Source organism: Cavia porcellus, unplaced genomic scaffold (genome assembly GCF_034190915.1).
Source record: "Cavia porcellus strain 051 isolate PalLab524CR breed Dunkin Hartley unplaced genomic scaffold, mCavPor4.1 scaffold_3, whole genome shotgun sequence".
NCBI classification, from domain to species: domain Eukaryota; kingdom Metazoa; phylum Chordata; class Mammalia; order Rodentia; family Caviidae; genus Cavia; species Cavia porcellus.
The window spans coordinates 11,052,290-11,066,157 of NW_026947486.1; positions in this window are offsets into that span (position 1 = coordinate 11,052,290).

Below are 13,868 nucleotides of genomic sequence, written 5' to 3' on the forward strand. Positions count from 1 at the left end.
CTTGTCTCTTCCTATGGTAGTTTCTGACAATGCTGATGATTGTTGACATTTTGCATCAGTTCAACTTCTGCCTCCGTATTCACAGGCATTCTCCCCGTGTGTCTTATTATCTTCTCTGTGTCCAAATTTACCCTTTTGAAAAAATAAGGATGCCAGTTGTTTTGATATGGGGCCCACCAAAATGACTTCACCTTAACTTGGTTAAATCTGCAAAGTTCTTATTTCCAAATATACTCATCTTCTCAGACCCTGGTGGTTTCAACTTTAGTATATGTCTTTGTTGAGGGACACAACGCAGTCCACAATACTTTGCTTGTTATAAGCTCCTTAGACTCTTACATGTACCCTATATCCATACTCTTTCTAATCTCCAGCCATTTATGTTGGTTAGCTCATTTAATCGTTTGGACTATAACTTCTCTTCTCTCTTACCAGGTCTATCACTTCATGATTGGATTACATTATGACTTAAATATAATTTTTGACTAAGTAGCCAGGAAAGAAGGATGGGGTAGATCCTGATAGAGAGTAGAAGGTTCCATACCACGCAAAGTGGAATGTTCAAATAAAGAGGTAGCATAACCTTAAGGTCTGTTTTGCAGGCTGTCCCTCTAGCTCTCTGTCAGTTGCTGTATGTGTGGAATGTATTTTTACATTCATTTAATTTCAGTCTATTTGTGTCTTTGGATATAAAGTAAATCTCTTGTAAATTGCATATAGTTGGAGCATGTATTTTGTCCATTCTGCTAATCTGTGACTTTTAATTAGAGATTTAATCTATTTACATTAAATGTTACTACTGAAAAGGAATGGCATACTTTTGGCATTCTTGTTATTCATTTCCTGTATGTCTTACATTTTTTTTTTTTTTTGGTTCCTCCCTTTATTATCGCCTTCTTTCCTATCAAGTAGATATTTTCTAGGGTCCTATTTCAATTGCTTTGCCATTTTTTCTTTTTTGTTTTATTTTAAAGAGGATACAACAGAATAAAACCAATCAAAATAAAGCAGAGTAAGAGAACAGGACTTCAAAACAATACAAAATCAACAACAGTTACCATAATGCCTTTTGATGTCTTTAAGATACCTTCAGATAACTTTGGACACAGTAAAAATCAAACAGAACAGAATAGAATAGAAACAATAAAAACAAAACAATGAATACAATAAAGGATTTCAAAATAAGCAAATAGCAAATCCAAAATTGCTACCATAATATATCTTGTTATCTTTGAAATAGCTGCTCCTGCCATTGGATTTGACATAATCAAACAAAACAAAAGAGAATAAAACCCAACCCAACAAAACAATGGAAACAATATAGGACTTCCAAAACAAGTCTATGGGTATTCAACAATGACTGCAACCCTCAGAAGGATATCCCCCTAGATACCATACTGCACTCCGCTTTGAACCTATGGTCAGACCACTGGCACTAGACCTGCAATGTTAGAGAAATAACAAAGCACCACAGGCATCCAATTGCATTTCACCTCTATAGCTATCATCACAGCCTGTGTTTCTCCTGATAAGCCGGTCACTTATGGCAGGGGTGGGGGAGTGTGCAGGGTGGGGTTGATACTTCTTGTTTGCCAGCCTGTGAGCTGGAAGGGACTGGGGTCTGGTTATTCCATTCTGTTGGCATCCCACTCATTGAACTGGTTCCCAGATGGGGCTTGCTTACTGGTGTAGCCTTTTTCTCTTTACCCCTGATCTGCAAATGGTGCTGACTCATCAGGAGAGGCTGGGGTATGGCTGTTTCAGTCTGACAGCAGCCCATGCGTGGCACTGGTCCCCAGGCTGGGCTTGCTTCCTGGTGTGGCCTTCTTCTCTCTAACTCCAGTATGCGAATCTGCCAGTTCTTTTACTGTGTGTTTTCAAGTTATTTTCTTAGTAATTGCTCTAAGGGTGGAAATTAATGTCTTACATTTATAACAGTCTGGTTCAGTTCAATGCCAACTTAATTTCAATAGTGTACAAAATCTTTTCTTCCATATAAATCTATCTCCCCATGTTGTTATTATCATGAATTACAACTTCACCAACACAGACTTATAATTACTATATCATGCAAATGCCTTTTAAATAAGATAGGATAAAAGCAATTATAGCTGGGCATGGTGGGACATGCTTGTAATCCTAGCACTTGGGAGGCTGATGCAGGAGAATCACTAAGAGTTTGAGGCCAGCCTGAACTACATAGTGACACTCCATCTCAAAACCAAACAAAAAAAATTACAAAATAAAAATACTTTAATACAGACTTTCATATTTATGTAGTTACTTTTATTGATGTTCTTTATTTCTTTGTATGGATTTTGAGTTACTGTTCAGTGAACTTTCAATTTAGATAAGAGACTAGCATTTCTTGGAGTGATTAACTCCCTCAGCTTTTGTGTGCATAGGAATGTCTTGATTTCTCCTTCACCAAAAAAAAAATCAGATGTTTAAATTAGCTCTTTTAAATAAAAGTTTCTTTTCCTATGTTTCAATAGCTTAGTGGTCAGCTAATAATTGGAGAGATTTCTTTAAATTCCTAGGACAAAACAAAACAACTCTCAGTCTTTGGGATACACTTTTAACATTAAACCAGGCAATTTAAAACTCTGCCTTAGCCTTCACTTCCTGCTTGCGTAGAGCCTTAAAGTAGGGCCTTTTCAGATATTTACTGGGCATGTGTTGTGGCCTTTTAGACTGCTGCAAATATGTTGGAGCTTTTCAAAGCTCCTACTCTCAAAGCATCCTTAGCTTTTTTTCCCCTCAAGATTTTTAGTTAGTCTATGGTTTGACTTAACTATTATCCATTGCCTCAGGCAGTGGTGACAACACAGTTGCCCGTTATTCATGATTTGTGTCTGTGCAGCCATCTGTGTACTGAGAGTGTTCCGATTAAGGCAAGATAAAGCAAGCCCTTTGAGCTGGTCCTCCAGGAAGTTATATTAGACATGTCAAAACAAACAATCAGAATTATTTGGGTATGAAGTGCACTTTTTCACTCCAGTACTGGTACAAGTATACCAATGGGGCCATTACCTTCAAGGCAACAGTCAAACTGGAGAGTAGGTGAAAGGGTCCCAGATTAGTTAAAATGTCACAAGGCTCATTATTCTTATTGAAATACAGCCTGATTTTCTTGATTAAGTAATCCCCTAATTGTTATAACAGTTGGGTTAATTTCTAGAATTCTAAAAAGTTGACTCTGGCAGTTTTTGTTTTTGTTTTGTTTGCATCTTTCTGTGGCATTTATGGAAGGATAGATTTTTGGCATTCTTTATGCCACCATTTCTGCAGGCCTGGAGGATTTAAGGATATGTGGTGAGTAAAGATTTTTTTTTTTTGTCTTTTTACTTTTTATTGGTACCAGGGATTGAACTCATGACTGCCTGCTTTCAAGGCAGGCGCTTATGCTGCTGAGCTAAACCCCCAGCCTCGAGTAAAGGTTTTTTATTGCATTGATTCAGATATCCCTATTCTATACCTCAGATTCCCACTCTATCCCAATCAGGGTCCTAATCTTGGTACAGTAGATTTTCTAGAATTGAGAATTTAACTTTTTCCGGAGCTCTGACACTTTTCTAATAAGTTCTAAGCCTGAGTCTCATCTTTTTTTATCTTCTGCTATAGTCATTTTTAATGTAACTGCAATGGCATACTGGCAGAAAGGAATCCATTGACCTGGTGTACTATCTCAGGCATTTAAGAGGCAAAAGGGAAATAATAATTCCAAAGACTGGAATTAGAGGGACTTGTATGAAAAGCAGTTGATACACTAAAGAACAGTGTAAAATTGAGGATGATCAATCACAATTTAAATGTTAAGGATAAAATCCATAAAACCTCTAATAATACTAATAAATAAGATAATGTTAAAAATTACTAAACTAATCCAAACAAAACATTAAAAGGGAAAAAAAAGAAAGCATTCATCATGATAATAAATTTTTTTTTGTTTTTTTGAGACAGGGTCTCACTATGCAGTTCAGGCTGGCCTTGAGCTCACTTTTTAGCCCAGGCTGGTCTCGAACTCACAAAGATCCTCCTGCCTCAGCCTCCCGAGTGTTGAGATTACAGGCATGAGCCACCATGCCCAGCGATAATAAATTTAATATTAAACATATTATTGATTATGTTAATAAAATTAACTATTAGTTAATTGCTGGTACGATATACTTGACACCACAACTTAAATGAGAGGATACCTAATTTAGCTCACTCTTTCAGGTGTTTTAGTCCATGGTAGGCTGACTCTAAGGCAGGATTATTATTATTATTATTATTATTATTATTATTATTATTATTTTGATACTGGGATCAATCTCATGACCTAGTGCCTGCCAGATAGGCACTTGTGCTGCTGAGCTAAATCCCTAGCTCCTAAGGCAGGATTATTATGGTGGAGCAGAGCTGCTCACTTCATGGTGGCCAGGAAATAAAGCCTCCATGATCCACCCAGAGATACCCAGAAGTGTAATTTACTAATGTAGTCTGTGGTTCTCAAGTCAGTCCAATAGATAATCTAGTTTAATATTAAAGAAAAAGCTGCTGATGCCCGGCATGGTGGTATACACCTGTAATCCCAGTGTTTGGAAGGCTGAGGCAGGAGGATTGCTGTGAGTTTGAGGCCTGCTTGGGCTACATAAACAAGTTCAAGGCCATTCTGCACTAGGTAGTGAGACCCTGTCTCAACTTCCCCCTCAAAAAAAGAAAGAAAAGAAAAAGCTGCCGTGATCATAAACTTTACAGAAAAAAGTGATTTTAAAAAATTTAGTTCACTAAGATGATGGATCTATTCTGTTCTAAATTGTACATTTCTAATAAAAAGATCCACAAACAAAGCAAAAATGTAATTACAAAAGCAAACTCCAATCCTTGATCATAGTGGAAATTTTAACATACTTCTCTTGTAAGTGACAGTACAAGAAGATAAAAATATCAGTAAGGATGTAGAACAGTTGTACAATTTAATGAAGGAACATGACCTAATAGATATCTAAAGAACGATACACTCAGTAGCTTTAGAAAACAGTGCATGTATCAACTCAGATGATATAGTTACAAAAATTAACTGTAAAGTAGAGAATAAAACAAGTTTTGACACATTACAGAAAATGTAGCAAGCTCTCTGATCACAATGTTAATAAACTAGAAACCAATAATAAAAAGATAATGTAGTTACGCTTGGTGGCACACTCCTGTAATTCCAGCTAAGTTGAGAGGCTAAAGCAGGAAAATTACTGTGAGTTTGAGGCCAGCCTGGGCTGCATAATGAGTTCAAGGCCAGCCTGGATTACATAGCAAGACCTCGTTTCAAAACAAAACAAAACAAAGAAAGCCACACACACCAACACACACACACACACACACACACACACACACACACACACACACAAAGATAGCATAAAACCACCACGTGTTTGATTAAGAACATCATTCTAAAACCAAATAAAATGTCATGATGAAAATAAGACATTATTTTAAACTGAATAATAATGTGTTACATACCAAAACTTGTGGACATAGTTGAAACAGGGTCCATTAGAAATTTACACCTTTAAAGGTATATATTAGGAAAGGAGAAAGCTGAAAATTAATGACCAAAGAATCCATAACAAGAAGCTAGAGGTCAAGACAGCAGAGTAGAAGCAGATAGTTGTAAAACAGCTACTCAGCAAGGAAAAAGAGAGTAAGTGCTCTGTGAATCAAGAAACAGGTGACAAGAAAGCTAAAAATGACAGAAAAATATAAAGGCGACAGAGAGAAAAGAATGAAGTGGCCTGAAACACCGGCCTTGGCTCTTGACAAGCACAAGTGCTAGAGAACAAGACCCCCCAAACAAGGCCAGACACATGGAAGACCTGCACATAAGAGTGGATGAGATATTCATTCCAACAGATGTACAAATCTCAATATGAGAAGTGTGAACAAACAAGGCAGCATGACTTTTCTAAAGGTAAAAAGTCACTGAATGCGAAGATATCAAAGTGGATGAAATGCCAAATAAAAATTTCAAGAGACTGATTGTTAAATGATCAATCATTTCAAAGAGACTACAAATAAACAGCTGAACGAGTGAAGGAAGACAATGTGGGATATGATGGGACAGTTCAACAAAGAGGTAGAGATTCTCAGGACCCAAATGTTGGAAATGAAAAGCAGAATAAATCAGATGAAACCTCACTGGAAAGCTTCACTAATAGGCTGGATCGAGCCGAAAATAGAATTCCAGGGCATGAAGATAAGGTTGATGAATTATTGGGCTTGGACACTGGTTAAAAAAAATATAGACAAAGCATGTAAGACCTCTTGGGCACAGTTAAAAGGCCAAACTTACGAATTTTTGGTGTAGAATAGAGTGCCAAGGTTCAGATTAATGTACAGAAAATCCATTTAATAAACTAATTAGAGAAAATTTCTCAAATCTTGTTTCTTTGCAGAAACACTAAATGTCAGGGGGGCACACAAAAATGTATTTCAAGCACTGAAGGAAAACAATTGCCAACCTTGATATATCCAACAAAGCTATTCTTCAAAATTGAAGGAGAAATAAAGACTTCTAAGATAAGCATAAACCAAATAAATTCATGACCCACTGCTGAAAATACTTAAGTGAACACTACACACATGAGGAAGAGTAGATAAGCTATTGAGAATTAGGAAAGAAACATCAGAAAAATAAATGTCAGAAATTAGTACCCACTTTTATATATAATATTATGAAATATAAATTGTCTTAATTCTTTAATTAAAAGACACAGTCTTTTAATTGGATTGGATTAAAAAGATAAGACAACACTTTGATGTTTGAAAGAAACATCTTACTAGCAAAGACACAACCAGGCTGAAAGTAAAAAGATGGAAAACAATATCCCATGCAAACAAAACCCAAAAGCAAGAAAGAGTAGCTATACTCATATCTGACAAAGCAGGCCTCAAGACATAATTAGAAGAGTTAAAGAGGGTCTTTACATATTGGTAAAGGGAAAAATCCACCAAGAAGACACAATGATTATAAATGTATATTTACCAAATATTGGTATACCCAATTTCCTAAAACAAACACGATTCAATAGAAAGGGGCATATAGGTTCCAATACAGTAATAGTGCATGATCTTAATACTCCAGTCTTACCAATAGGTAGTCATCCAGGCAAAAACAAAAAACAAAAAACAAAAAAACAACCCAACAAAGAAACATTAAACTACACTACAGAGCAAATGGATTTAACAAACATCTACAGAACATCCCACCCAACAATTATAGAATATAAATTCTTTTCAGGATCTCATGGTATGTACTCCAAAACAGATCACATTCCAGGCCACAGGCAAATCTCGACAAATGCAAAAATTTAAAATAATTTATTGCATCTTATTAAATCATAATAAAGTAAACATAGAAATCAACAGCAAGAGAAACTACAGAAATTGTACAAATACATGGAGATTGAACAATTCAATATGAATTTTGAACACTGAAATCAGGGAATAAATTAAATTTTTCTAGAATCAAATAAAAATAGAAGCACAACATACCAGACTCTCAGGGACACAGAAAGGCAGTTCCAAGAGGAAAGTTTATAGCTATGACTCTCTATATCAAAAAAGTTGGAGATATCTCAAATAACTTGTTGATATATCTTAGGGTCTTTGAAAGCTAAGAACAATGCAAAACCAAACCCAAAATAAGGAAAGAAAAAATAAAGGTTAAAACTGAAAGGAATGAAGAAAGGTTAAAAAAAAATACATGTGATTAATGAAACAAAGAGTTGGCTCTTTGAAAAGATAAACAAGATTGATAATCCTTATCCAAACTAACCAAAACAGAAGACCTAAACTAATAAAATGAGAGATGAAAAAAGAGATACTACAATAGACATTGGTGAAATCCAAAGAATCATTAGGGACTATCTATAAAGCCTATTTTTTTAATAAATTGAAGGACCTACTGGAAAAAAAAGGACAAATTTTTAGGCACATATGCCCTACTGTTATGATTTGTGTCTAGATATTCACCCAAAGTCTCATGGAGTTATGGGGACAGTCTTATGGAGTTTGTGATTGATTCATGGTACAATGCTGGGATTATGGGTGGCTACCCTAGGGTAGGTGTGGCCTACATACAATAGACAGAAAAATTTCTCATATTCCCTTGATATTTTTAAGAAATCTTTCCTTTCGTCACTAACTGCAAGCCTGTCTTCAATATCTGAGGTCCTGTCCTCACATTGGCCTAGTCTGCTTTGAATAGTTTCAATAGTTTTTATTCTCCTTGATATCTGCTTGAATCAGCTTTATGGATTCCATTTCTTTCCTATGCTGATCTTCCATAATTCACTTAAGCTTATCTATTTTTCTTTCTGTGTCTGCTCAAACATCACTAAGCATGGTATGTATTTTCTAATCTCTACTTATCTGAGAGATTATTTCTGATTTCATTTTTTCCAGAGCCTCATTCAGTTGCTCTGTTGTTGCCACTTCAGAGAGGCTTGGTGGGGCCTTTTGGATTGTCCCACCTCATTGCCCCTGGATTTGCCTTTGGTGAACTGGATGTCTGGGGTTGCATTTGCTTACCTGTCTTCTCATTTTATTTTCTCTCTTTTTTTAAGTTTAATTCGTGGTGTGATGCTTGTAAACTGCCTATGATGGGTTGCTGTATCGGTAGTATTTAGGACTCTTAGGTGATGATTACTTCTCTGAAGTATCTTCTAGGTGTAGCTGGTTTGGGGGCTTTGTGTCTGTTGGAAGTGAGAAGTTGTTGCTTGTTTGACCTAGTGCCTGATTCTTTGACACTGTGCCACGGTATTTTCCATGACCCTTAGTTAATCTCAGTCATGGAATACCAAGACCAATAGCTGTTAGAAATAATTTTTATCAGTTTTGGCTGTAGTGGTACCAGTAGCATTAAACACAGCCTAAAAAACAACAAACTGAGCTAATCTTTGTTTTGCAACTTTAAAAATATGAACTAGATTTGTGATTATAGGATAAAATGTAAAACAAACCAGATAATTATATTCAAGTCCATAATGTGTCGATTTTGCCCTCTGGGGTTAATATTTAAAATGGATTAAGGAGAAAATAGACAAGTGGAAGAAGAGAAAGAGATTAGTAGTAAGATTGGAGGATAAAGGGGATCATGCCAACTTTGGGAAACTGGTGCAGAAGGCTGAAGGAAAAGAGAGCTGGAAGATATAAAAGGAAGATCAAAACAGAACCACACACACAAGGAGATTAGGAACCACTTTCATACTCATAAACACAATGAAGGAGAAAGAAGAAAAGCAGAAGAAAAACAAACAATTCAAACAAAACAAAACAATTCACTTCCAGGATTCTCTCTGGTTTCAGTAGTAGACACCCTGTAGAAACAGAGTCCTGAATCATGCTGATCTATCCCAGCAAGCAGCAATAGCTTTCTGGTGGGATAGTGGATAATCTTAGCAGACCTGTCCTGGGATCAGACTCATTGGGCTTGCTAAAGTCCAAGTAATTTCCATGGGTCTGCACCCAGCTGGGAGCTGCTAAAGAAAGCCAGCAGCACTTCAGGTTCTGAGCTCAGCTGGCCAATCTTCAAAATGGCTCTTGGCTAATTGTTCTCTCCCCACAGGAGAACTGAATCCTCTGCACTCACTGTCAGCCAGTGCAGTCCTCTGCTGCTCTCTTCCACTGCTGCATCCACGAGCCAGCACTGTCACTATGACTGTGTGTCCCCAGGTACCAACAGCTCCTCTCACAGCGAGTCCCATCTCAGGGCAAAGGCACTGCCAGCTACTGCCTTCTTCTTTCTTGAAGTTTTTCCTTTTCTCTCTCTGTGGGCTTCAATTTGCAATTCAGATCCTTCCTTTTTTGTCTTCCTCATGATGCTACATTCCAGCATCTGGATTGTGACTCTCAGAGAGACTGTTTTCTCTGCTGCTTACCACTCCACTATCTTCCTGGAAGTCTCCCCCAACCAAGTCCTCTGGAATTCCCTTCCTGTAGCCATGCCTCGAACCTTCCACCCTCTCAGCATCTCTCTCATGTGGAGGAGCAGCAGAGGACTGCACTGAAGGACAAAACAAATCCAAACCTATAGAGATTCCTTTCCTATCCTCCTCATAGTCCAGGAAGGTTTATATTTGTAATCCCAATGGAAAGTTATTGGAATTCTAGTGAGTTAATTCTAATCTACCACTTCCATTGCAATCCAAGGTGAGAATAAAGACACTAAGACACACACACACACACACACACACACACACACACACACACACATAGTTATGGGAAGCCAAAGGGTCCTAAATCCAGCCAAGATGGTGGCTCACTGGCATAAAGGCCTAAGGGACAGAAAGTCTTTGCTGATGCTCTTCTCTTTTTGCTTTTGCTGTCTTCCACTGCCATGAACTGTTGCCCTCTGACATGTACCACTCTGCCTTGGAGCCAGCCAAGTATGGACTGAAACCTCCATGAACTGTGAGCTAAATAACCCTTTTTTCTCTTAATTTTGGGTGTCAGATATGTCTCAGCAATGAGAGAAAAACAACTCAGACACCTTCCAAAATTTAACCCAGAAGATATTAAAAAATCTTAACAGAGTAATAACAAGTAATAAGACTGAAGCCATAATTAAGTCTCCTGACAAAGAAAGCCCAGAACCAGACAGATTCACTGCTGAATTTTATCAGACCTTTAAAGAACTAACACCAACACTGCTCAAACTATTTGATGAAACAGAAAGAGGAGAAACATTTGCAAATTCATTTTATGAGGCCAACATCACCCTGATGCCAAAACCAGACGAGGATACAACAACAAAAGAAAACTATAGATCAATATCTTTAATGAACATAGATGCAAATGTCCTTCGTAAAATACTTGCAACTTGGATTCAACAACGCACTGAACAGATCATACACCAAGATCAAATTGGTTTCATTCCAGGGATAGAAGATGGTTCAGCATATGCAAATCAGTAAGTGTAACATACCACACATATTCAAGTAAGGATAAAAATCATATACTAATCTCAACTGATGCAAAAGCAGAAAAAGCTTTTGACAAAACTCAATATATCTTTGTGATAAAAACCCTGAAGAGATGAGGTATTGAGGGATCATATCCAATTTAGTAGAGCATATATATACAACTTCTGAATAGAGAAGGCTGAAAGCATTTCATCTCAAATCAGAAATAAGGTAAGAATTTCTAGTCTCACTGCTCTTATTCAGCAGAGCATTTGAAAGTTTTAACTAGAGAAATTAGGCAAGAAAAATTCAAATGGTTACACATAAGAAAAGAAGAAGCCAATTTATCCCTATTTACAAATGCTATGATCCTATACTTAGAAGACCCAAAGGATGTCATTAAAAGAGGTTTAGAAGCTGAGCATGATGGCACACACCTATAACCCCAGAACTCTAAGAGGCTGAGGAAGGAGGATTGAAAGTTCAAGCTCCGCTTGGACAATTAGTGACTTAGCAAGACTATCTCAAAATCAAAAATAAAGAGAGGGAGGATACCCTGGGTTTAATTTTCAAGTATGTATAAAAAAGACTTTTAGAGCAGATAAACAAAGTAGCGGGATACAAAATCAACATTTAAAAAGCCAATCGCTTTTTTGTATACCAATAATTAACTTGCTGAGAAAGAAATCGGAAAATAATTCCATTCACAATAGATTTTAAAATGCTTAGAATCAACATAAAAGAAGTGCAAGACCTCTACAGTGAAAATTACTTTACACAAGAACTAATTTGAAGACAGTAGAAGATGGAGAAAAAGAACTCCCACATTTCATAAATCAGCAGAATTAATATTGTTCAAATAGCCATATTACTAAGAGCTATCTGCAGAGTTGATGCACTCTCCATCAAAATTCCTAATGACATTCTTCACAGAACTAGAAAAAAGTCCTAAAATTAATATGGAAACATAGCCAAATTGCCACAAATAGCCTAATGTGATGGTGTACACTTGAATTCCAGCACTCAGGAGGCTGAGACATTAGGATCACTGTGAGTCTAAGGCCAGCTTGGACTACAAAATGAGTTTAAAGTCAACCTAAACTACACAGTAAGACCCTGTCTCAAAAAAAATTTGTCAAACTAGGGTTATCACAAAACCCAATTTCAAATTATACTACAAAGACATAGTAACAAAATCAGCATGGTATTAGCACAAAAAATAGACATATAATCCAGGTATAGTGATACATATCTTTAGTCTCAGCACTCTGGGAAGCTGAGGCAGGAGGATCATACAGTTCAGGCAGGGCAATTTAGAAACTTAATGAGACCCTGTCTTAAAATAAGAATAGATAGATAGATAGATAGATAGATAGATAGATAGATAGGTAACTGGGAGTGTAGCTCAGTGCTAAGGCTCTAAGTTCAATGCCAGTACTGAGAGAGAAAAAAAATGACACACGTGCCAATGCAATAGAAGACATATGTTTACAACATCTACTTCTTTTTTTTTCTTTCTTTTTTTTTGAGACAGGGTCCCACTATGTCGTGTAGTGCAGGCTGGACTTCAACTTGCTAGGTAGCCCAGGCTGGCCTTGAATTCACAGCGATTCTCCTGCCTCAGCCTCCTGAGTGTTAGAATTACAGGTGTGAGCCACTGCACCTGACATCTAGCTCGTAACAAAGGAGTCCAAAGGATACAATGGCAAAAAGACATTCTCTTTTAAAAAGATGTGGGAAAACTGAGTATCTCTATGAAGACAAATGAAACTAGATCTTTTACTCTGTATAAAAATCAATTAAAAATGGATCAAAGACCTGAGTATATGACATGAAACTTTCAAACTGCTAGAAGAAAACATAGTGGAAACAGTTGAAATCATTGGAAGAGGCAAAGGCTTTCTGACTACCATTCCAATTGCACAGGAAAGAGTAAGAATCAACAAATGGGACCACATCAAATTAAAACTTTCTGTACAGCAAAGAAAGCAACTGACAGAGTGAAGAGACAACCTACCAAATGAAGATCATTGCCAGCTTCTCTTCTGACAGAGGATTAATATCTAAAAGAACTCAAAAGATTTAGCATCAATAGATTAATTAATTAATTAACATCCCAATCAATAAATGAACAAAAGAATTGAACAGATACTTCTCCAAAGGAAAAAGTACAAATGGTCCAAAATTATATGATCCCTGATGGATGTGTTTTGAAATTTTGTTTTAGTTTTTCTTCTTCTTCTTTTTTCCCTTGGAACAAAATGGATTTGAAAGAAAAAAAAGCATATGAAAAATGTTCAAAGTCTTTAACATTAGGGAAATGCAAGTCAAAACTGCATTGAGATTTCATCTCACCCATTCAGAATGGCTATGATCAAGAATACAAAAACCAATCAATTAGTATCAATCAATCAATCAACCAATACCAATACCAATTAATCCTGAGAAAAGGAACCCTTTTGCACTGCTGGTGGGAATGCAAATTAGTGCCACCAGTATGGAGGCTGAGTACTTTATCAAGAATACCTGAGGCTGAGTACTTTATCAAGAAAACGGGATTATTTCTCTCAGTTTTGGAGACTGAAATTTCTACATTAGGTGGCTCCAGCTGTTCAGCTTTTGTTGAGGCCCCCTTTACCATAACATGGCAAATGGCATCATGGTGGGGGTATAAGTGACAGGAGAATACTCTCACATGGCAAGGTAGGAAGCTGCAGAGATTCAGGGGCCAGGCTTGCTCTTTTTATTACAAACTCCTGTTGTAGGAAGTAACCAGGACACTGAGAAAACTAGCTTACCCTCTCTGAACACAATACTCTGATGATTTCACCCCCTCTGAGTAAGGCCCAGGGCCAGAAGTGAAAAAAAAACCACAGTGAGTTCTGCAGACATTGTAAGGATGATAAAATATTATGATCAATTTTA